Below are 22,202 nucleotides of genomic sequence, written 5' to 3' on the forward strand. Positions count from 1 at the left end.
TTTCACACTTTAGGCTGCCATCTGCACAGATTTGACAAACAAAATGTGTTTCCGTTTGGTGCTTGGAAGGGAGATCTCCCAGGGAAGCCCAGGGTGGCTTAACAGGAAGTCGCACTGGTGACTCAGGAGCTGGCTTCCCATCTCTCACTGGGAGCTGCATGCCTGTGCTCTCCAGATTCACACAACTGAGTGCCACAGATTATTTTAGAAAGCACTGTAACTGTCCAGGAATGAGTGACGTCAACACACGGAAGAAGTGAGGGTGTCGAAATTTTTGTCTAGTGACTTGAGAGAGATGTGATTGTAGACCCTACCTCTCTGAGACTTGGCTGGGTAAGTTAGCTCTCTGTGCCTGAGAATTCAGTAGCCCAACCTCAGGGCAAATCCCGACCCTAGAACTCAGCTAGCCAAACAGGAACCTTCCCCATACAGAAAGGTACACATTGCCTGTGTAGGTCTGTTCCCTCTTCCGTGGAACCATGGGAGTTCCAGTAATAAGGGACCCACTGTGGAGGAGGGAACGGGATTTTCCCCAAGTGCCAGGACTGTCAGGAAACCTACCCCAGGAAGTGTGGCTGGGCCCAGCTGTACAGATTTAGGGGTCTCCCAACACACTATAGACCTCATCCTGCACGCAGTTATTAACTCACAAAGAGCCATTTACTTTGTAGAGTGAATAAATACTATTCTTGTGAGTGAGGGCTTCTAGGAGCTGACCCAGTGAGAGGGCAGTGCACTGAGGTCTGTGGTAGCTGCCATTAGAAGTCCTGCTCTCCTGTTCAGAAAGGAGGAAGTACTAGCCTAAGACACTGCCTTTTTGCCTGGCACAGTCTGCAAGACTGAAGCACAACGTCATCCTTTTGTTGAAATTCCTTTAGACGCTGGGTTAACTTGCCATTTCAGCTCTGACCATGAGAAATCCTTGTTTTGAAGAGACGCCACAGAGCCTGGTTAGATCAGTCAGCTTCACTTCAAGACCTTGGTGTGTTGGTCCCATGCCTAGCTGCAACTCTCTCTCTTGGTGTGTCACAGGAAGTGGAAGGTCAAGACATACCATGCAAAATAAGCATCAGACTTCCTCTTTGTTTGTGAACCATTTGATTCGCGTCTTGCTGCACACCAAAATCTGGTGCAGTGTCAGTTTAGTCCCCAACACTTCGAACACATGTAAACAATCTGATTATGGCTCTGAATATTTTATTGCTTGTACTTGTGTCATTTGGAAACCACTGTCTGCCCAAAGAACCAATACCATCACCCTACAAGCTAGCCTGTTGTAGTCATTTGACCCTTAGTTTGGGCTCAGTCGTATCTTTGAATTTCTTGCCCGTTGGAGCTCCCTACTCCTGGGTAATTTTCCTATCCCTAGTGGGAGTTCAGCTTATTCCCAGGATCTTTTAAGAGTCCAATTTATATAATCCCCTTGTCTCTAGGGTTACCACACATCCGGTTTTGGCCAGGGCAGTCCCATTTTTTTAAGCCCTATCCCGGTTGTCACAACTTCTTTTCTTTTTTTCGGGGGGGGCAAAAGTGGGCATTTGTCCCGTTTGCTCTTGGCAACTTGATCAGTTTGCAAGAGCAAGTGCAACAAATGCCCACTTTTGTTAAAGAGGTGTGGAGGAACGTGCAGGGGGATGAGCGGTGATGCCAGCCTCACAGGGAGAGGGGAGGCAGGACTCAGGTTGGGGGCACATGGGGCTCGAGTGAGCAGCGATGCCACCCCCAGCCTTTGAGAAATATGGTCACCCTATCTGGTATGTGTTTCACTGCTTGCGCAAGCCCTGCATGTGGGGAGGGGAGCTCAGGCCAGCCCTGTGCAGGGGGACCTCAGGCGAGTGGCTTGGGCCTTCCCTGCGTGAGTCCCATTTTCCCTTTGCGAAATATGGTCACCCTACTTGTTACTAGTCCCTGGTGGCACTTCATAGGTCAGTAGCTGGAAACAGCCCTTCAGGGCCTTTTCTCATATTGATCTGGTAGCGCCAGTCTGCTCTAAAGGGTGAATTAAAGGGTTAGCAACTGACTCAGGCTGAGATCCCCTTGCTCCCAGAGCAAAGGAACAGACCCTGGTGTTCTCCCTCCTCCTGGGAAAAAACTCCCCCACCGCTGTGGCCAGTCTTCCTCTTTTGAGGCTTCGCTTCCCTGGATGGAACACATTTGGTAAGTGTGCCTAACTGAGGTTGCCTTAGTGCAAGAATACTTGTTCGCCTTTTCACTAGTGTGATGGAAGTGTGTCCCATCACGCCTGTGAATTGTTTACAGTCCCTACATCAGAGAATGCCATTTCGCGCACAACGGTGTTTCAAAGATCACAGGCACTTCGAGTATTTTAAATTCATTTTCAGGGATTTCTAATTTACATTTTATTACCTAGTTAGGAATCTAACAGTAAAATTTCTCCGCTTACCACTTTATTCCCTTTTTGTTCTGCACATACTAATAGTATTTATATTCCAATAGCACCTAATCAGGTCTCCCAGTTGCACTAGCTGCTTTTAGAAACAAAATAAATAGGAGTCCATCCCCCAAGTAGCCTACCATCAAAAAGACAAGACAAATCAGGTGGATGGAACAAATGGGCAGATGGGGAAGGAGGATGGGGTAACAAAGAACAGTAGCACTAATCCAAACAATCATAGCTCACTGCTCATCTAGTGGTCTGATTCTTACTCAGTGAAAGACAGCATAGTATTGCTTGATGTAGTCTTTGGGCCCAATTCTGCAAGCACTCCTGGACACAGTGCTTGCTAGCGTGAGAAGTCCCTTTGGCTGTAAAGGAACATAGTCAGAAACATCACACCCTGTAGTAAAGAGTTACAGAATTTTGTCCCTGGGCAAATGAGAGAGAGTACACATGTGAAAAGAACATTATTAAGGTTGCCGTTGCAGAGTCAAGCGCTCAAAAGTTAAGAGATGGGAGGAACTGCGAGAGAATTCAGTTCTCTAGCACGGTATTCAACTGCCGTAACCATGACATGGTGGTTTAACTTCCTGCAGCCCCCTGCCTCATTCACTACACACCTTCCAGCTTCTGCAAGAAATGAAATGGGTCTTCCACATAATCTCCCTCACTGCATCTCTGATTCACCCCTACAGCAGGTTTGTCCTGTGGGCGGGGGGGAAATTATATGTGATCATGTAATTAAAGACTCTGTCATGCATATGTGCAGGGTGTGTGGGGGGGATTAAGGATGCACTGGCTACCCTGATATTGGCATTTTCTAACTTGACTTGAGTGCAAGACTTTGCTTCCTTAATGTTCTTTCCATATAGGTTTCTATGTGTAATTTCTTCAGTTTCCTTTTTTAAAAGCTTAAACAGTCCATGTGGCATCATATGGACACCCACATGGTTCACCAGCAGGGATGGAACCTTTAGCCCTACCACAGAGACATCTGCCATTTGAGCTAATAACTGACAGAAATAGTATGTTGCCATGCACTATGTGGACCAGCACTACAGGGGAATGGGACGCTTTACTAGAGGGTTTCACAGATATTTGCTGATAGCAGAAAAATGGTGAGACTCAGGAAACTTGGGTTCCATTCCAGGCTTTGGATGTGAGTTTTCTCTATTGGGCACAGAATTTTCTGCCTGTCTCTCCAAAATTTGACTCCTTTTGCCCTCTCCTGTCCTGTCTCTTCCCCACCTTTGGCTCCTCATCCTAGTACTACTCTCCTGGCCCAGCCAGTCGTAGTCTCCCCCTCCACAGTCTCCTTACTAGTCTTAGGTCCTTCCTCATCTAATCTTTTCTTCCTCATTGGATTCCAGCTGTACTCCCTGCCCATTTTCCTTAATCCCATTGGCTTTCCGTTCCAATCTTCCTCTTCAGGCTCCTCGTCCCATTTCAGTGTCCCACCAGCTCCTCCTCCTAATCTCCATACCTAACTCAGCTCAATTATCCACCCACAGACAGGCTCTTCATATGCCTCTCGTCCTCCTCCTCCTACATCTGCCCAGCTGGTTCCCAGTCTTCCACTCTTGGCTCCTAGTCCTATCTGTTTCCTCCCAGTCCATCATTTCCCTCCCCCCCAGCCCTTTCCCTCCTTGTCTCCTAATTCTAGTCTCCTTGCCCAGCCAGCTCTGGTTTCTCATGCCTGCCCAGCCAGCCTTTAGTTCTAGGTCCTTAACTGCCCTGCCCCCGACTGTGTTTTCCAATCTACTTCCCCCTGCTCCCACAGGTCTCTCTTGTCCCCTCTGTATTTGAATTAGGTAGCCTCCTCCTCCCCAGCTGACTGGGCTGCTCAGGGGAGTCACTAGGAGCACAGGAGACTGGGGAGCAGACACTTTCTGGTGCCCAAATGCAGCCCAAAGCCGCAATTGCAGGGAGGGTCCTGCTCAGTGCTAAGCTGGAGTATGCCAAGTGTGGATGGAATGCTACCAGCCTGGCCTATAGAGAGTGTGTGTGTAACTCTATATGTAAATGGTAGTGTATGTGTGTATATGTAAATGAGCATCACTAGCGATGCCAGCACACTTGTCAGAAAAGGTCCTGATTATTAATTTGTGCTCCCTTGTATTGCTTGGATGGTCACATCCACAGCAGCAAAGCCAAGGTACTGTAGGCTCATACCTGGATAGTTTGAGGGTTCTTTCTTTCATCCGTATATACACAGCAGTGATATTGAATATCTACACCACATTCTGCCCTTACCACCCTATATAACCCCTTTGAAGTTGGTGGAAGTGAGAACAGAATTTGGCCTGTATGTGTTTAGAATCCAGTGGATACTTCTCAAAATATTTTCATTGAAAGGCTGTTGATGTGATGAGCCTACATTGACTTCTATGAACTTTTGCTTGGATTTTCCGGAAGGTACTCAAAGCACAGCAATATGACATTTAACGTCCACAGTTTCAGAAAACAAGTGAAACAGAACACATTGTCTAAGTGAAACTCTAGAGTGAATTTAGCCTGCCGAAATGTGTAATTACTCAACTTGATGTTTGACAAAGGCATCATGTTTAAAAACCCCTTGTTCTTCAAGTACTAGTCCTTATGGGTACGCATGCGCTTCATGTACCTGGAGATGGAGAATTTTGAAAACCACATCTGTTGGTCCTCACATGCGCCCTTGCTAACCTCGTGCCTCAGACCCAGAAGATAAAGGGCAAGGCAGACTGACCACTCTCCAGTTCCTTCTCACCGCCACATGAAGCTTCAGCTCTATTCATTTATCTCTAAATAGCTTTAGAAATTTTTAGAGTTGAAAGTTTTATCTAATAGTTGATGCCTTATAGTTAGCTAGTTACCTTTCCGACCTGGGGAGCACCCCCGTATCCTGTTTGAGTACTGGACTATATGCAGGACTCGGGGCTTCAGAGTCTGTGCCTCCTGCCCATGCTCCTTCTACTTCAGCAATGACCACTAATGCTGCTTGTACTGCCTTGGGTAAGTCCACATCATGTCAAGGTGCAATATCTGCCATTCATTCCCCCACCATACTCCGGAAGGGTGGGAACTTTGCCTTAGGATGCACCCATTGGAAAAGGCCATGAGATCGCAGTTGCACCCAGGCTGGGGTATTTCCTTGTCTCTCCTGCTACATTGGCCTGATTCATCAAGGAGTGTACCTCCTGCCCAACTCAGGAACAAGGGGGTCGATTGCCTGAGAGCATTTGGTGGGGTCTTGGTGAGAGAGCTGGGAGCAGTTTCATAAGCATGAGACTAAATCCTCCTCCAAATCCACTTTGAAGTCTGATTCAGCCCTGCTTAAACAGAGTAACTCTTTGAGCTCAGCCCAAGAGAACTTAGTACATCCTAAGTCTCAGAGACATGACAAGAAAGGCCATAAGTCTGGGGCTCCACAGGTACTGGATCGCAATCCGATGGTGTGATATACCAGTGTCCAAGCCACACTAATGAGCATCTGACTGACCCTTGCCCTGAAACCCTGGGTGCCTTACAATGCCTTACTCAAGTATCTCCCACCTGGGGCCACTCACAAACAGCCTTCTGGCATGCAAGCCACACCCTGAGTGTCTGTGGGTAACTGCAGCCTGCCAGCCACACTGGGTTACACTCTGGCTCTCACTAGCTTTGGTTATACTGCAGGGTGACTCCAACACCCTCCCAGATTTAGATTTCCTCGCACAATGCATGTCCTGAACTCCCCAGCCCTCTCCTGGACAATTTAAAGTTGTATATTAAGTCTCTTTTTTTCTTTTAAAAGAATAATATGCACACACCTTGTTGCCCCAAATTGAGTTTCCCAGACACTTCAATTTAAACACACTGGCTTAGATCATATAAGTTTATTAACTACAAAGAGATTTTAAGTGAGTACAAGTAATGAGGCGTATAATTCAGAAATGGTGAAAAGAAAAATAAAGACATTTACTAATGCTTAATTTAACTAACTATATCAGATTCAAGCAAAATTTCTCACCTTATGCTTTCAATAAGCTGACCAAACTCTGACCTTACTAACCAAACCCTGTAGGTCAGGTCCCCTTCTCTCAGAGTACAAAGAAGGCTTCGTTTGTTTCAGGTGTACTGATTGTGATGTTCAGGGAGAGAGAGGGATCCCTTGGGGCATCTGTCCTCCCTTTTTATAGCTTCAGTCCCCCTCTTGAAAAAATCTCCACGTGGGAGCTAGGAGACAGAGTCCATCTGGAAAAGTGTTCCCTACTGCTTTTTCCTCACCTGTTTGAACTTCCTTTTGTTTCCCTTCCTCCTTGATGACTGTTCGCTTAATTTGTATTTAAGAAGCAAAGCACACATTCCCTTGATTAGGACAGACCTGTTTGCCAACACCAGTTTGGACAGGCTATGAGGTTTGGCGCGTGAGTTAATATCATATAGGGGAAACTTATAACTTCACATATGATGATGCCATGCATATTTTATCAGGACAGCAGTGACCAGCAAATTATGAGTTTCAAATGATACCTTACAAGCCACACCTTGTGCAAAGACTATTGCAATAGTGTGTAGGGTGTGACTACAGGGGTACATTCTGTCAAAGGCAACAAGGGTGTCTTGGTACCACCCAAGCACAAACCTCAATCCATCAGTATCAATGAAGAGAAATACCGAGAGCATCAGTTACCCATGGTACTGACCTTTCTTCCATGGCTGTGTTACAGACTTTGTTGGTCTGAGCAGACAGGACTCCTTTCACTCTGGGAAGAGCCAAGACCCATGCTCCTCTTGAGGACACCTTTGCTCTCTGATCCAGTCTCCTGCTCCATTGGGTCCCCCTCTTGAGAGAGGACCTGACTCCACCAGGAGAGCTGACTTTGTGGAGGAATCTGTCTCCCATTCCATCTTTTGGTCATGAACTCCCTCCAGGAGTATTGTCGGTACTACCATTGGCTCAGGAATTGTTTTTCTCTTCCTCGTGAGATTCTGAACTGTTGTTTCCTCTTCCAAGACATGCCTTCCCAGTCAGGGCACTTGGGCCAGCTTGGGACCAACCTTCACCTCCTGATCTGCCTGAAAGCCATCGGTACCCCATACCAAGGGGAACTCCCCAAACCCAATTCAATTCATCCTACTGGCTATTCTGGGGGCCATGGGGCCAGAACCATCCCTTGGAGTCATATCAGTCTGCTAGGGAGTCACTCATTCCCTCCCCTCTAAGAGGGCAGCCAGAGCTACCTTCTGATCCAACTGAGGAGGAGGAGTACATGCTGGATCTGGCAGTTCTGTCAGAACCAACATGGTTGTCATGGTCTTCCACAGCTGAGGAGCTGGCACCAATGTTTTCATTTCCTTTCATTGACTATGAGCGATTCCAAAGATGACTTCTCAGAATTGCAGGAAAGCTTCAGATTTCTTTTGAGGAGATTCAGGATCCTCAACACAAGCTCCTGGTCGTCCTCTGGTTCCAGTCGAATATTGCTCTCTGTTAAAGAAGTCATCATAGAGCTCACTAGAATGGTCTGGCATACCCCAGGTACCTGTGCCCCTAATCCCTAAGAGGTCAGAAAACATTACTGTGTCCCAGCCAAAGGGGTGGAGTTTTTGTTCTCTCATCTGCCCCATACTCTTTAGTGGTCCAGGCTGCCATGGAGAGCAACACCAACTGATGTTTGCCCACCTCATCTCTGTTTATTGGAAAGGAAGGTCTTTCTTATTTTAGCCTTAAGTTCAGAATAGCCAACAGTCAATCACTAATAGCTAAATACAATTTCCTGAACAAAATTCAAAATGTGTGAACTTTGCTGACAGGGCTTCCACAGCAGGAGAGAGCTCATTTCCACACTCTCATTGAAGAAGGCAAAATGGTTGAAGAGAAATCTTGGCAATCAGTGGTAGATGCAGCTGATACATCTTCAAGGATGATGGCAACTGCCATTGTAATACACAGGGAATTGTGGCTTCATGCTTCTGGGTTTCCCAGCGAGGTTCAGAACACCATGGAGGACTTATCCTTCGATGACACTCATCTGTGTAACCAGAAGACTGGTGAGTCTTTGCACACCCTGAAGGATTCCATGGCCACACTTCATTTCCTCTGTGTGTGTGTGTGTGTGTGTGTGTGTGTGTGTGTGTATACACGTCTGCCCTGAAAAAAAATTTCATAGGCCTAGATTGATGAATCAACAGTTCTACCACTGCTATCATAAGAATTGTGACAATATCATAGTCAGCAATGGACTACTGCTGCATGACTTCTCTACTGATACATCTTTTGGAATGGTGGTCCTTCATTTGGCTCTCCTATCTGCATCCTTCTCCTACTGGAGTACTACTTATCAGTCACCCACAGTGGACTACACATTGGGACCAGCCCTCGAAGAGTACATTACTCACATCTCGAAGAACTCTGTTACTATAAAGTGTGGTCCCTATATGTTTTCCACAACCCACTCTCCTTCCCCTTTTCTTCATATTGTCTTTTTGTTTGTGGCAGAGAAAGAACTGGAGAGGTCCACCCTCCCCTTTATCTTCTTGGTCCGAGACATAAGGTGAGCAAGGGTGCATGTGTGGGCCAACAGACACTGCTTTCAAAATTCTCCAGCTCTGGGTATATAGGGGACCAAACATTGAAGAGCCTCATTACTATAAGGTAAATACCTTTCTCTTTAAATGTGCCATGGAATTTTTCAAGATTGCAAATGGGAATGCAGTTAACGTAGTGCCAAGGAAAGCTGTTTTCCAGCTGTTGCCCATATAGTCACTACAAATAATTATTATTTAAAATTTATGTGATAGCACCTAGGACCCCAAGTCATGGACCAGGATCCCACTGTGCTAGGTGCTGTACAAACACAGAATAAAAAGAGAGCTCCTGCTTCAAGGTGATTACAAGCTAAGTATAAGACAGGAGGTGGAAACAGATGGGAGTACCAGGAAACACGGAGACAATAAATATCTCCTCATTTGGGAAAATGCCATTCTTACATGGCAAGATGTGAGAAATGTTGGCAAATTCTGACCATTTAGTAGTGTCTAAAATGTGCTGTAAACTAATGCATGCCTCTTGTTGACTTACTTTATGGTCTTGAGTAGACTTGGGTGAATTTTTTTATCAACACTTTTTTCAGAAATGAATACAGATTGGACTAAACCGAAACAATTTGACAGAAATTTGTGCTGATGTTGCTGAATTGTTTAGGTTTAAAAATCAAACAAACAAAAACCCTAAACAAAAACTTAAAAAGAATTTTAATTTAAAAAATGCTGAAATGACACATTGCAATTTTTTATTCCAAATGACTTTGTTTTGCAAAGAATTTTAATTTTCTTTAGGAAAAATTAGAAAACTCAAAATTTAAAGCTAAGCATGTTACGTTTGGTTGAACAAAACATTGTGTTTGATCCAGAATATTTTTTTTTACTTCTCAGAACTGCTGTCAAATCAAAAAAATAGTTATTTGCACAGCTCTGGTCCCTCGACTGTCCAGGGGAGTGCCAGAAAAGGATACCTTTACCTCAGGAGAACAGCAAGGAAGAGACCTGGGACATAAGTGAAGACCTGGGCTCAGTGGATGCTCAGCAGTAGTGAAAATCAGGCCAATGATTTTTAACTGTAACTGTGCACATAGGTACTTTGGGACCTGTTGTAAGACCAATTTTTTTTTTTTTTGAGAGTCAGAAGGGAGGGTTATGTGGCAGGCAAAAAGAAGTGAATCATGTGACAGTCCATCTGGAGGTCTGTTACCGCTTTTCTCCTTATATTCTACCACCTCCTCGCCTTTCTGCATTTTTCCTGCCATTCTGTTCTGTGGGCAATAGCGGCAACTTAATATTATTTACTGTAAGCAGATGCTGAGTTGATTTCAAGACTGCTGCATGAGAAGAGCATGCTGAGTGAGGCTAATTGGGGTTGGCATTCATTCTTTATGTCAAATTGTCTGACCTAAATTTATATATGCAGTGTTGTTGTAGCCATATGGCTCCTAGGCTATTAGAGACAAGGTGAATGAGGTAGTATCTTTTAATGGACTAACTTCTGTTGGTGAGAGAGACAATCTTTTGAGCTTCCACAGAGCTTTTCTTTAGGTCAAAAGCTTGTCTCTTACCCCGCCCACCTTATCTCTCTGACCTAAATTTACCTAAATCTCCCTTGCTGCAATTTAAGCCCATTATTTCTTGTTTCCTCAGTGGATAAGGAACAACTTATCACCCTCCTCCTTATAACAGCCTTTTATATACTTAAACTTTAATAATGTGCCCCTCCTCGGTCTTTTCTCCAGACTAAACACATTTTTTTTCAATTTTTCCCTGTAGATCAGGTGTTTTTAGACCTTTCATGATCTTAGTTGCTCTGTTTTCTCCAGTCAGTCCACACCTTTCCTGAAGTGTGGTGTACAGAAATGGACACAGTACTCCAGTTGAAGTCTTATCAGTGCTGAGCAGAGTGGAAAAATTACTACTTGTGTCTTGCTTACAACGTTCCTGCTAATGCATCCCAGAATTATTGCTTTTATTTTTGCAACACTATTAGATTGGTGACTCGTATTTAGTTTGTGATCCACCATATCTCCCAGATTCTTTTCTGAAATACCCCTTCATAGGCATTTATTTCCCATTTTGTATTTTTGCAACTGATTATTCCTAAATTGAGTACTTTGCATTTGCCTGATGGCATTTCATTCTATTTATTTCAGACAACTTCTCTGGTTTGTCAAGATCATTTTGAATTCTAATTCTGTCCTCCAAAGCACTTTCAATGCCTCCCTGCTTCCTATTGTCCACAAACTTTATAAATGTGTTCTCTATGCCACTATCTAAATCATTTCACACCCAGTCAACATGGATTCACCAAGGGCAAGTCATGTCTGACCAACCTGATTGCCTTCTATGATGAGATAACTGACTCTGTGGATATGGGGAAAGCAGTTGACATGATATATCTTGACTTTAGCAAAGCTTTTGATAGGTCTCCCACGGTATTCTTGCCAGCAAGTTAAAAAAAATTTGGATTGGATGAATGAACTATAAGGTGGATTGAAAGCTAGCTAAATTGTCGGGCTCAACGGGTAGTGATCAACAGCTCGATATCTAGTTGGCAGCCGGTATCAAGTGGAGTGCCCAAGGGGTCGGTCCTGGGGCTGGTTTTGTTCAACATCTTTATTAATGGTCTGGATGGTGGGATGCATTGCACCCTCAGCAAGTTCACAGGTGACTCTAGGTTGGGGGGAGAGGTAGATACACTGGAGTGTAGGGATAGGGTCCAGAGTGACCTAGACAAATTGGAGGATTGGAGGATGGAACTCTGCGGTTCTCAGTGGTGGCAGATGACAGAACAAGAAGCAATGGTCTCAAATTGCAATGGGGGAGGTCTAGGTTGGATATTAGGAAACACTATTTCACTAGAGGGTAGTGAAGAACTGGAATGGGTTACCTAGAGAGGTGGTGGAATCTCCATCCTTAGAGGTTTTTAAGGCCCGGCTTGAGAAAGCCCTGGCTGGGATGATTTAGTTGGTGTTAGTCCTGCTTTGAGGAGTGAGTTGGACTAGATGACCTCCTGAGATTTCTTCCAACGCTAAGCTTCTATGATTCTATGAAGATATTGAATAGTCTGGAACCCAGGACAGATCTCTGAGGGATCCAATATGCCTTTCCAGCTTGACAGTGAACCATTGATCATTATTCTGAGTGTGTTTTTTCCACCAAGTTGAGCACCAATTTTACAGTAGGTTTATCTGGACTATATTCCTCTAGTTTGCTTATAAGAAGGTCATGTGAGACCGTATCAAAAGTCTTACTAAAGTAAAGATGATCACATCTACTACTTCCCACCAATCCACAATACTTGTTACCCTGTCAAAGAAGGGTATTAGGTTGGTTTGCATGATTTGTTCTTGACATATCCCTGTTGATTATTATTTATCACCTTATTGTCTTCTAGATGCTTATAAATTGATTATTTGCTCCATTATGTTTCTGGGTACCAAGTTAAACTGACTGGTCTGTAATTCCCTGGATTATCCTTATTCCCTTTTTTTATCAATAGGTATTATATTTTCCCTTTTTCAGTCCTCTAGGATCTTTCCCATCCTCCACAAGTTCTCCAAAATAATCACTAATGACTCAGATTTCTTCAGTGATTAAGTATTTTCGGATGTATTTCATCAGGCCCTGCCTACTTGAAGACATTTAACTTGTCCAAGTAATTCTTAACTTCTCACCCTATTTGAGACTCAGATCCTTTCTCTATTTATACTGATGTTCATTATATTAGTCATCTGATCACTGGATAACTTTAATTGTGAAAACTGAAACAAGAGGGTATTTAACACTTCAGCCATTGCTGTGTTTTCTGTCGTCTTCCCCCCATTGAGTAATGGGCTTACTGTGTCCTTGGTCTTCCTTTTGCTTCTGACTTATTTGTTTAAAAAAAAAATCTTGTTCCCTTTTGTGTCCCTAACAAATTTAATCTCATTCTGTGCCTTGGCCTTTCTAATTTTGTCCTTACATGTGATGGTGGTTTTTTTTTTTTTTTTAATTTATCCTTTGTAATTTGACCTGGTTATCACTTTTTGTATGGCTCATTTTTGAGTTTCAGGTTGTAGATCTCCTGGTTAAGACAGGGTGGTATATTACGATGTTTCCTGTCTTTCCTGTGTGTTGGGATAGTTTGCTCGTGCTCCCTTGTCATAAATATAAAGGGAAGGGTAAACCCCTTTGAAATCCCTCCTGGCCAGGGGAAAGCTCCTCTCACCTGTAAAGGGTTAAGAAGCTAAAGGTAACCTCACTGGCACCTGACCAAAATGACCAATGAGGAGACAAGATACTTTCAAAAGCTGGGAGGAGGGAGAGAAACAAAGGGTCTGTGTGTCTGTCTATATTCTGTCTTTGCCGGGGATAGCCCAGGAATGGAGTCTTAGAACTTTTAGTAAGTAATCTAGCTAGGTATGTGTTAGATTATGATTTCTTTAAATGGCTGAGACAAGAACTGTGCTGAATAGAATAACTATTTCTGTCTGTGTATCTTTTTTGTAACTTAAGGTTTTGCCTAGAGGGGTTCTCTATGTTTTGAATCTAATTACCCTGTAAGGTATCTACAATCCTGATTTTACAGGGGGGATTTCTTTATTTCTATTTACTTCTATTTTTATTAAAAGTCTTCTTGTAAGAAAACTGAATGCTTTTTCATTGTTCTCAGATCCAAGGGTTTGGGTCTGTGGTCACCTATGCAAATTGGTGAGGCTTTTTATCCAACATTTCCCAGGAAAGGGGGGGTGCAAGTGTTGGGAGGATTGTTCATTGTTCTTAAGATCCAAGGGTCTGGGTCTGTAGTCACCTAGGCAAATTGGTGAGGCTTTCTACCAAACCTTGTCCAGGAAGTGGGGTGCAAGGTTTTGGGAAGTATTTTGGGGGGAAGGACGTGTCCAAACAGCTCTTCCCCAGTAACCAGTATTAGTTTGGTGGTGGTAGCGGCCAATCCAAGACAAAGGGTGGAATATTTTGTACCTTGGGGAAGTTTTGACCGAAGCTGGTAAAGATAAGCTTAGGAGGTTTTTCATGCAGGTCCCCACATCTGTACCCTAGAGTTCAGAGTGGGGGAGGAACCGTGACATCCCTGAATCATGTCTCTTTTCAGGAAAGTTGGACTTTTTTTTACTCTTCTTTCCCTTAGATTTTCTTCCCACGGGATCTAACTTACAAATTCTGAGTTTGCTAATGTTTCGTTTCTTGAAATCCATTGTCTTTATTCTGCCATTTTCCCCTCCTACCATTCTTTAGAATCATGAACTCTATCATTTCATAATCAATTTCACCCAAACTGCCTTCCACCTTCAAATTCTCAACCATTTTCATTCTGTTTGTCAGAATCAAATCTAGGAGAGCCTCTTCCCTAGTAGTGTTCTCCACGTTCCATAATAAAAATGTGTTTCCAGTGCATGCCCAGAATATATTGGATAATCTGTGCTCTACTTTATTGTTTTCCCAACAGATATCTGAGTAGCTGAAGGCTCCCATACCACCAAGTCCTGTGCTTTGGATAATTTTGCTAGTTAGTTTAAAAAGAAACCTCATCCACCTCTTCTTCCTGGTCAGGTGGCCTATAGTAGACCCTTACCATGACATCACCCTTGTTTTTTACCCCTTTTATCCTTACCCAAAGACTCAACAGATCTGCCTCCAACTTCAATCTCCATTTCAGTGCAAGTGTGTTCATCTTTGATATACAAAGCAACACCTCCCTTTTTTCTCCTGCTTGTCCTTCCTGAACAAAGTATACTCTTCTATACCAATATTCCAGTTATGTGGATTATGTGATGATCTATCCGCACAGCCATGCATTCATTACCAGGATGTGTCTGTCTCTGCCTGGGCCCCTATCCTGACTGGAAGGACTGATGAGAAACCACCTCTGCCCCAACTCTCTCACCCTCTCTCCTAGAGCCCCCGAGTCACTTCTGATCGGTTCAGGGTCATAACTTGCAGTATCATTAGTGCCCGTGTGGATGAGCAGCGTGGGGTAGTAGTCAAGGGGCCAGATGATCCTCTGCAATCCTTTTTCAATGTCTCCATAATAGGCCCGACATACCTCCAAGATTCCAGGTCAGGCTGGCAGATGGATGCCTCTGTCCCCCTGAGAAAGGAGTCTCAGACCACTACCCCCCTCATTTCCTCTATGGAGTGGTGTCCATAATCCTCCCAGCCTTGGGGGTATGGGGCTTCTCCTCCTACACCTTTAGGAGGAGATTCCTCATCCCTCATTGCCAGGGCAGCATACCAGGTTTTTTTAATCTCTGTGGGCAGTGGATTGGGAGCAGGTGTGGAGCACTGCCTGCTTCCAGAAGTTGCCAGCTTCTTCCTTGTGATGGAGCCATTTCCTCCTCCCCCTGGTGGTACAACTGCAGTTTTCTCAAACTGGCTTGCTTCCTCAAGCTTCAAGGTCTCCATATGCATATTTTCAATGAGTTCCTGACAATGACAGCTGACATTAGTTCTGGAACTATTCAGTACTGACCTGCCGAAACCTCTGACAGAACCTGGGTTTTCTTTGGAGATTTACCACCCAATTGAATAGCCTTCGAATTGCTAATCTCTGAGGATAATCTAAGTAATGGGCTCTCAATTTAGAGATCACCAATAGGTTTCAGATGGTCGTGATCACACTTTATTGCTAGATGCAGGTGTTACAGGTATTATCCCAGCACTTCTTGTAGGGTAATGACATGGAACAAATTGAGAACCATCGACATAGATCATGAGTTTAGGATTTTGTGGATTCCAAGTGGGTTGGGAAAAGGTTAAAATATGAAGGCAAAATTAGAACAGTGAAAATGTTGACATCTATAAATGACTTGGATCCTTTCTTGAATACATTTAAATTCTATATCTCTCTTGGCTTTTAAATCACTATTTCCCTTTTTTCAGGGATGTTGTTTTACTCCTACATCGCCAACTTTAATTTCTGTAAAATAAATCAACGAACCTTGGGGAAAATTACTCTTTTTGTGCTGTATTTTTTTGAGTATGACTAATGAAAAAATCATTTTTGACTTCCCAGGAATGCAGAACAGCAGACCCAAAAAGTTTTGAAAGAATAGGACTCTTATCTAAAGTGTGTTGGCTCTTCAGAGAATAAAAACAATGTTTAACAATTAAACTTAAACTGGTATACTTGTGAAAGAGAAACAAGCATGTTTTGTGGATGATATGGCAGATAAGGTCATGTGTCTTGTATTCATTTATAACTACAGTATTACTCTATTTCCTGCCCTGCAAATTAAAGAAATAATTCGAGGGCATATTGCAGGCTGGAACTCCTACAAAAACAATAGGAACAGTTACCTGCAGCTATCCCATCTTTTGTTGTGTTCCCATTACATTCCACAACCTAAGCAGGCAAATATATCGATGGGAGACCTACAAGATTAATCCTTGATGCTTTTGAGTTAGTACAGAATATTAAAGAGCACAATGTAGCTGCAGATACTGTGTTTTTCAGAGGACACATCAAATTTAAGTCCTGAGTAGCTGTAGCCATTTTTAAAAAAAGTGGCTAACTCTTGTGTCCTGGCTAAAATCAAAACTGGGTCAGTACTCTATAGTCAGATTTGCTTGCATAGATTATTCTGTTAGATTCACTAGGAGGCTGATTTACTTGGCCCAGGAAACTGAAGGAATTAAGGTCAGGAGTGGTATTAGAAGTCCAGAAAACCCAAATGCTAGAGCTGTATGTAGTCCATGCTGCTTTTTCTTTTTCTTTTCTTTTTTTTTTTTTAATATTTTTTTTACATTATTCTTCAACTATTCATCTAATAATAATTGCAAGGCCTGGTATTGCTATTCGTTATCATTCAAATAAGGGCAGGTATTACCATGTACCCTGATTACTCTACCTTTCTTTGTCCTTATTCAAATACTAAAACATGGCTGTTATACCTTGTTGTATTCAAAATCTTGGAAAATAAAATAACATGGCTGACATAATTTAAAGGTGATTAATATATACCACTAATATAATAAAGGTCCACCTCCCTTTCACTAACAATGCCAATGGGTTCATGGACATGAGGATGATGGGCAACAGAAGTGCTGATTGGCCTCTGTGATTGCTCTGTATCAAAACAACTCACCTGTTTTTTGGGGCATCTGGATTCAATGGTGAGTTTAGATTCTCCTGGGACCCATTTTGCTTGTGAAAAGGCTAATGATAGAAAAACTAAAAGGATTAAAAAAAATTCACTTCACCTTGAATGATCCCTTGAAATATGTGTTAACTTCTTATGCTGAACAATCTGTTCTACCTTGTATTTATTTGTGGCGCTCTTGAGTAGGGTGCCCGGACCTGAAGAACATCTCTGTGTAAGCTCAAAAGTTTCTCTCTCACCTTGTCTCTCTAAAAAGAAAAGACATTTAATCTATTTTCACCTTTTCCCAATACGTTATTCTAACTGACTGTTTCTGAGTTTGGGTCACGATTGCCCTGTTTGTTTATTGAGATCTATGCTAGACCTTATTGATATCTATGCTAGGAGCAGATATGTATGGAGAAGAGTAATGCAGTTTTACCATGACTGTTTTCTATAAACACAACTCGTAGCTTTTACAAAAACTCAAATTCCCTCCCCTATCTTGCAAATATCAGCTTCCTAGGGAATCCATAACAAAATACAGTGTGTTCTAAATGTAGAAATAGCAGGGAATGTATTATGGAGACTCACTTCTAAGATGTGCTGTGCTTTCTGAGGAGCACAGCTGGGTTCTCTTCTTTAAACTTTGCCCTTAACAAATGCTGCTAGGTTTATGAGTCATTGCCTTCTCTCAGAAGGTGTTTTTATTTTGTTCTTTTGTCCTCGACTTTCTGATGAATCCTGTGATGGAATCAGACAAGTATGGCCAAAGCACTGAGGAAATGTCTGGTTTATTTTTTTTTTTTGGCTAAGAACACATGTAGAACGCTGGCCAGATTTATAAGCTGCTGGGGGAGGTAAACAAGTTTTATGTTGTAGTATAATAGCTTCTGAAAGTAAATCAAAGTAGGGGCCTGATCCTGCAGCCTTCACTGATGTGATTAGTGTCATCAAGCTAATACGGTTCTTGTGAAGTCTGCAGTCCTGTGAAGCCTGTGACATCCAGCCCTTAGGATTATTACTCTCTATAATACAGTAGTGATACTGGGCCAAATTCTGTCCTCACTGACACTCGGTATACTTCCACTGAAATCAACATCCCACCAACTGTTCTCAATCATGGTTGTTGCAGGTTTGATTTCTTTAGTTTATCTCTGTGTTTATATGTGTATGTACCAAATAACCATTTTATCAATGCATATGCCTCAATCAGGCGCTTGTACTACCAAAATAAGTAGTGTGACTTAATAGCTAGCCCAAACACCCAGCTACTAAACATTGCACAGGGCAAGGGCTGCTGAGCATGAACACAAGCATCATATTTTGGCCAAATGATTGCAGCTTTATCATAACTTAAACAACCACCACCAGTCCTCAAAGGCAACCTGGTCCAGCAGCCACAAAAGAAAATAACAGCAAGTGTTCCTTTTAAAATGCAAATGAGATCATGCATATTCATCATAATACAGATTAGGACATGACATTTTCTGCAAATGATGGCCAGATTTCCAGCATGGGAGACCCCACTCCTATCCTCATCCACTCAATTTTAATAGCACGAAGGGGAATCTAACTCTTGCAAGCAGGACAAATTGTCCAGATTTGTGAGCCTGTAATTAAATAAATAATAAATGTATAGAACCATGACGAGTTGGGCCCCTGTGTCGTGTAGTTTAGCCAGTACAACACAACCAGTGCAGTTGCCTGAAATGTCAAGTGGAACTTGCTCAGACCAATGAACCATTGACACTGAAATGTAACTGATCCAGCTTATTCTCCATAGCTGTTAATCTCTACAGCTGTGTCTTCACTGAAGAGTGAATTCAATTGACAATTTGAGCGATGCCCCAAATTTGAGTCTTGTCCACACACACAAACCCTTAACGTTGGTGTCATGGTGCTTTTAACTTGAGTTTGCAGACCCAAGGGGCGGGGAGTTGTACAGGCTAAAACTCAAGTGAGTACAATGTGCCAGCTGCTACCACAGCCATGCTGTAGTCTGAATGCAGACTAGCTCCCACCTGAATGCTCCAATGCCTTCCCACAATTCCCTTGTGTGCCCAGAAAGGACAGAAGTTCTCCTGCAGTTCAGTAGGAATGAATTCACAGAGCATCTCAATTAACTGCAGCACAGAGAAACATGGGATGTGGCCCCAGAAGTCTTAGCACCACACATGAGTGAGTGAAATGTCAGTGTACATACAGCAGCTGTAGTGTTATTTCGGTGTGGCCTCTCTCACTAAAGCAAGGCTAACTTGAGAGGAGTAACCCAAGTATAATTAATCCTGCAGTGCAGACATACCCTCAGGGAGTGAGTGTGGGATACACACAACCTCTAGGGGAGTAGGAGAAAGAGAGGCCTACTTCTGTCCAGTACTGTCTTCATGGGCAATACGCCACCAGCCAATCCAAACTCACAGGTGCTTGGACTGACCAATGGCAGCCCTGCTAATGAGGGAGGGCTGCCAGTGACAGGCCTGTCCCCCATGTCATGTCATGTCACCAGCTGGATTGCCTAGTGCCTGCTTTATTCTTGTTCTGAAATGTTAGTGTGGCATGTAGGGCCTAGCTTAAAAACACATGAGGTGCTGTCCAATAGAGAGGTACCTGGGGCATTCACAGTGATCGCCCCGAAACACTTGCCAGTAGTCTTAATAAGTATGTGACATATCTTCAATATTGGTAATATTCCCTACAGTACTGCAAATACTGATGTCCTACGTCGGCCCTCGGTAACAGCACAATTGGCAAGGTAGCTACTCTACTTTTGATTAATGCTCGTTTAGCTAACTACCCTGTGATACTTCCGGCCTAAATTGTCCCGAGTGATTAATGAGTATGGGTGCCTCTATTTTTTGAGTGTCCAACTTTAAGCACCTTATTTTCAAAGGACTGGTGTTCATCATCTTTGAAAACTGGGTCTCTGTAAGGATAAGTCAGGTGTAGCACCCAAAATCATTGGTCACTTTTGAATATTTATTCTTTTTCTTCAAGCTGTGTGACTTCAGCTCTTCTCTGGGTCGATTGTTTGTGCTATTGGTGCACACCATGGAAGTACCTTTGAGAAACTTAACTTTTATGTCAGTCCTGCCAAGGGTTTTATCAAGAGTAAAATGAGGGTGGGGACCATTCTTGATACAGTTTTAGAAAACTAGGTAAGGTACAAATTACATTAGCTCTGCCAGAGAGTAACACTGAATTTACCTTCACTGCTTCTGAATTTTACTGGAAATCATTATGACATAACACTGAATTGACTAATGCATTAATTTCCTTACTTTGGGGGTATATATTAAAAAATGCAGTTTGGCAATTATTTTATTTATATATAATATAAATGGCATAGCTGCAGCTCTTGTCAGTCTGGAATCAATGTCTGCAGTGCATATTTTCCAGTGGAGGAAAAAATCTCAGAGTGCATTTTGGAAAATGAGAGCGCTTGAGAGGGGCAGGCATTAAGAGAAGCAAAAATAGTGTTTAAATCATGTGTGAAATAAAAAGCCAGTCACCTGGAAAACGTACAGCCAGGAGTTGGCAAACAAACTTATCCAATAGCTACAGTATAATACTTTCTCCTGATTCAAAAATATATCACATCAGAATCTTGACCTGCCTTGCATGGATGTATTGGAGTGGGTGGGAGGCACTTAGCACACCTTTGGGCACGATACAAATGAACATAAGAGTCTGAGTCCAGAGAGTCTCCCCTGTTGCAGAAGCTGGACAGAATTCCAAACGAGCCCCTCTCCTAGGTGCTGGAACTAGGGGTTTGGGGTGCTGCTGTTCCCCCTGGCTTGAAGTGGTTTCCATCATATACAGGGTTTACAGTTTGGTTCACTGGCTCTCAGCAACCCCCACTATACAAATTGTTCCAGCAGCCCTGGCCCCTTTGGGTGCTAAATGGAAAGCCTGCCGATGCACCAGCTACTACTCTGTGGCACCAGAATGTCACGCACACTTTCCCACCTCCCCTGTTATGTACAGTAGACAGCTATCTATGCTCAGACTGATGCTCATGAACCATCCTTCTCTGCACTTACACAGTGGTCTTAGATAGAAGAGCAGCGTGTATGTATGAAGTAAACCAATCTGTTGGCCATCTTTGTGTCATTGTATACCTTGGGGGAGCATCCTGGAACCCCCATATTCCTCATTTTTAAATCATCGTGATCCTACATATAAAGCATGCCTTGTATAAGGTATCAGGTGAAAGGTTATGATCTCCTGAAAGTAATTTTTCTGTCCATATATGTATATCATGAATGTATATGAAGTTGAGAATTGTGTTGTATGGTTGTCACTAAAACAAGCTGTAAGTTGGGGAATCAGCCAGATATTAGCTCCCCAGAGGCAACAGCAAGGAAAGTAACCAACACCCAGGCAGGGTTTCAATCAGCCCATCAACAACCATTGCCCAGCAAGGGAGCTATAATGCAATGACTCATCTACATGACGCCACTCCAGGGGAATTGTCCAACCTTGCCTGGAGACTCAGCAATGCACCCAGACATGCCTGGACTTTTGTTTTCCAAGCACATGGACTGAGGGTATAAAACAGACAGAATGGAAACATACTGGGCCCTTACCCTGCCCCCACCGAGGCTGCAAGCAACTAAGATACTGAGAAGAAGACAAGACTCCAACAGAGGAGATTGGCCCAGGTTTAAGGAACAAACTTGTATATTAAGGACTGCAATGTTCAGTGGGGTGAGAAAAACTGCTTAATCTAGAGGTTGCCCAGTCTAATAGGGTTGAGAGTTTAGACTGCGTGCTTATATTTTCTTTTCTTTTGGTAATGCACTGATCTTTTGCCTAACACTTAATATCACTTAAATTTAAACCTTTGTAGTCAATACATTTGTTTAACTGTTTGTCTTTACCAGTGAGTTTGCCTGAAGTGTTTGGTTATCTGCTCAGGTTTGCAAAGGCTGGTGTAGGCCCGCTTTCCACTGATGAAGTGGTGAACCAATTAATAAATCTGCACTGCTCGGCTTGAGCAATGCAAGATGATATATTCCTGAAGTACAGTGCTGGGGGGATTTGGCTGGTGCCTTTCTCTGGGTGATTCATGAGTGGCTCTGGGAGCATTCATGCAATCTAGCTGGATGTGGGGCTCCACATGCTGTTGTGTTGAGTGAGCACAGCTTCTGGAGGGGTTTGCTGCCGGTCACTAGCAAGGCATTGTGAGAGACAACCCAGGGTGAAGAGAGCTAAGG

Source organism: Eretmochelys imbricata, chromosome 2, assembly GCF_965152235.1.
Source record: "Eretmochelys imbricata isolate rEreImb1 chromosome 2, rEreImb1.hap1, whole genome shotgun sequence".
Classification (NCBI taxonomy): domain Eukaryota; kingdom Metazoa; phylum Chordata; order Testudines; family Cheloniidae; genus Eretmochelys; species Eretmochelys imbricata.